Genomic DNA, 4076 nt, shown 5'->3' with positions numbered 1-4076 from the left:
CAATGGAGGAGCTAGAGAAAGTACCCAAGGAGCTAAAGGGATCTGCAACCCTATAGGTGGAACAACAATATGAACTAACCAGTACCCCGGAGCTCGTGTCTCTAGCTGCATACGTATCAGAAGATGGCCTAGTCGGCCATCCGTGGAAAGAGAGGCCCATTGGTCATGCAAACTTTATATGCCTCAGTACAGGGGAACGCCAGGGCCAAGAAGTGGGAGTGGGTGGTTAGGGGAGTGGGGGGAGGAGGGTATGGGGGACTTGAAATGTAAATGAAGAAAATACCTAATTAAAAAAAAAAAGAGTTGCCTTGGTCATGGCGTCTGTTCACAGCAGTAAAGCCATAACTAAGACACCTTACAATGCTTTTGTTTATAGATGATAGTTTCTGATTTCATTTTTATGGGTTTTCTGTGTGTGTGTGTCTTAGAGTTTGTATGTGTTTCTTACGCTTTCACTTTTGGCTCTTCCCCCCAACACACACACCCGCTTGTTCATTTTATCCTACTCTGGTTGGTTTGTTTTTATTTTATATTTTTATTATTATTTAATATTATTATTATCTTAGATGCCTGTTTGCATTCTAACGAGAGAGAGAAAATGTGTGGATTGGATGGGTAGGAAAGGAGGGAGGGGCTGAGAGAAAACCATAATCAGAATATATTGCATGAAAAATATTTATTTTTAATTTGGAAAAAAAACAAATATCAAAACAGATAGATGGATGAACAGAACATGGTGTTCACATACAGTGGAATACTTTGTAGTCTCATCTTGTGGCCCAGGCTGGCCTTGAACTCACTGTGCTTCCCAAGAGGGTCTCAAACTATAGCTCCTCTCCACTTTAGTCTTAAAGTCCTCAGCTTCCAGGTGTATACCATCAGGCATCGGGCCCAGCTATCATGTATATTTTTGAGGTTTCCATTGTACGTACGTCTTAGCCTTTAACAGCTGAGCTATCTTTCTAGTCCTATTTTTCATATTTTAAAGAAATTGGAATTCCAATTCATGCTACAAAATAGATACTTGAAAGTGCGAAGAAAAAATAATATGTAATCCTATTAATACAAAATTCATAGGAACATAAAATAAAATAAAATTCGCTCATGTGTGGAGTCAGAGAGCACTGGGGATGTTTTGTTTAACAGAGAGTGTCAGTTTGGGCTGATGAGAGACTTCTGAGGGTGGAGGGATGGTGGTGACTGCTGTTCACTAATGTGTATTTACTTAATGACGCTGCTCTGGACACTTTAACTGAGTAAAGTGATAAGCCTTTTATATGTTTCATCGCCATGAAAAATGGCTTAAAATTTAGCCCCCAATGTTCAAAGATAAACAGGTTTCTTATTTGTCAGTGCCCACCACTTAACGACAGTGTGAAGCATAGGCCTTGCTGGAGTTCCGTTTTGTGTAGATGCATCTGTGTGTATTTCCTACAGATTCTCACCATTTAAGTTGTATTTGTCTCTGTGGCTTTGAACAGTTTTAGAGACCTGTCATCAATAAACAGAGGGCAAAAAGAAAAAGAATCTCTTCCCATGTTTCCATGCCCCAGGGCTTCCTGGCTTCCTTCTTAGTGCGATGCCAGGAAGATTCTAGCACCTGAACACCTGGACTTGGTTTCTTGCAGATCATTATTTTGCCAACATCTGAGGAAAACACCCTGGTAATAGACTGTTCCAGTAATCTTGCCAGGACATAGATTTAAATAAAGAAACAGTGCTCGAATGTCTACACGTTGTGTTATCCGTGTTTTCTATTTCTATTCTTTTCCAACAGCCTCAGAACCTAGTGTCATAGCGTGTCCAGCAGCCTGCCTGTGCGCGTTAAGCAACTCCTTCCATTCTCAGTAAATCATCTCCTACTAGAGAAGAGCCATGCTTTGCCATCTGCTAAGCCAAGCTGTGTCTAGAGCTGTGTTTCTAAAGCTGGTAAGTAGACATGGATGAGAACCTGAAGAACAAGCAAGCATCACTCTGCCAGGAAAGACCCAGGAGAAGTGGTCAGGGGCTCCTACCTGGCTGAGCCTGATGCCCTGGAGCAGGTAAAACTTGCCAGGTGACTCCACATCTTCAATCCCTGTCTGAGCTCTTTCAACCTTACATTTTTCCTAGGGGGACCCTAACTTTGGAAAAGGACACCTGCTTTGGCTTTTCCTCCCGTCTCCTTCATAACTGTTACAGGATGGCTTGATTTTCAAGACAGTATCCCTTGCACCTGCAAGAGATGGTCCTTTCAGCATTTCCATGGAAACCTTCTCAACCCCCACCCTGTTTGAGTTGTTTGCTCACCTCATCCTGTCCTTTTCCTTTTTCTCAGGACTCCCAGAGCAATTCTCAAAGCCAAGGAATCCTCCATCCCTCAGGCTGTGATAATCAGCACCATCATCTTATGCAAACACCACAGCTATCATGTGCCCTTCTCCTTGTGCCTTCACTTCACCCCTGTCCTCCATCAGCATTAGAAAAGCTTCCCTCTAGGAGAAGAGAGCAAGCAGAAATGACCCACATGCTACTCAGAGAATGAGAGCCCTCAGAGCAGCCACTCAAACCCTAAATAGGATGGATGTTTTCTCAGAGCTCACAGATCTGTGTGGAAGAGGAGGCAGAACGTTTCTATGAGCCAGAGATGATGAAAGACGCCAAGGAAACCATCTTCTGCACACAACCGAGCTGACATTCGTGTGAATTCACAGAGACTGTGTGGAACACATGGGGCCTGCACAGGTTCAAGCCAGATAGAGAGCCGAGAGCTGAGAGGGAAAAGTAGAGACGAGCTCCCACCTAACCGAGAAGCTATCTACATTTGATACCTGCTGCTAAAGGAGAAAGTATTGTTCTCCAGTGGGATCTCACGAGGTATATTAACGAAGCTTCAGGATAAGTCCCATGCCTAGCTCCATTTGCCTAACAAACTACAAACTCCATGACAGTTTTGTAGACTTTAGGCCTCATTTTGCCTCCTTTGCATTTTTTTTTTTGTCTTGTTGATCTTTTGCTTGTATATTTCGTGTTTTGGAGTGATGATCTGTGTATGTTTCCTTGTTTGTTTTATAATGAGAAAAAGAGAGAAAGGACACCATGGATTTGTGTGGTGGGAGGTGGGAAGGATCTGGAGGAGATGAGGGAGGGGAAAGAAATAATCAGATATATTTCAATTAAAATTTTTAAAAAAACCGGAGAGAGTGCGGTAATGAAGTTTAAGGCCATGAATTATCTGGATCAGGCTATTTCTCTGACTGAGATTCTTTGCGTAGATCTCCATTTAGGCTGTCTCTACCCATACCTGCATAGGCTCTTTGCTGCTAAATGCAAGAGAAGGTCTTTCTCTCGGATGCTTGCACAGGTCGCTCTCCATTTCTTGCCACGTCAATATTAAATTCACCTCCAGAGAGAGGCTTTGCTTGAAGCCTTAGTGAAACCGCCCCTCCCCCATATCTCCATCCTTCCCCTGTTTTGCTTTTCTCATTGAGCATGGTGTTGGGGCTTGTTCATTTTGCCTGTTTGCCCCATCAGAATCTTAAGTTTTCTGAGGGTAAAATTGAAAAGTATTTATACTTTCAAAATTCAGACACATTTAAGAAATGCAGCCTATTTTCACTGAATCAAACATTGCAGGACATGGATAATATAATGCAAATATAGTAGGCAATATATGCTATAATAAGATAGAATATCATGCATTATGAAAATATGCACAGAGGCAAAGTATGATGGTCTGTATATGCTTGCCTCAGGGAGTGGCACTGTTTAGAGGTGTGGCCTTGTTGGAGAAAGCATGTCACTGTAGGCGTGAGCTTTAAGACCCTCATCTCAGCTGCCTGGAAGCCAGTCTTCTAGCAGCCTTCAGAACATGAGGTGGAACTCTCAGCTCCTCCAGCCCCATGCCTGCCTGGATGCTGCTATGCTCCCACCTTGATGATAATGGACTGCACCTCTGAACCTATAAACCAGCCCCAATTAAATGTTGTTCTTATAAGAGTTGCCTTGGGGGGCTAACGAGATGGCTCAGTGGTTAAGAGCGCCGACTGCTCTTCCAAAGGTCCCGAGTTCAAATCCCAGCAACCGCATGGTGGCTC

Source organism: Mus caroli, chromosome 8, assembly GCF_900094665.2.
Source record: "Mus caroli chromosome 8, CAROLI_EIJ_v1.1, whole genome shotgun sequence".
NCBI classification, from domain to species: domain Eukaryota; kingdom Metazoa; phylum Chordata; class Mammalia; order Rodentia; family Muridae; genus Mus; species Mus caroli.
The sequence above is the reverse complement of the archived record's forward strand: the minus strand, read 5'-3'. Positions refer to the sequence as shown.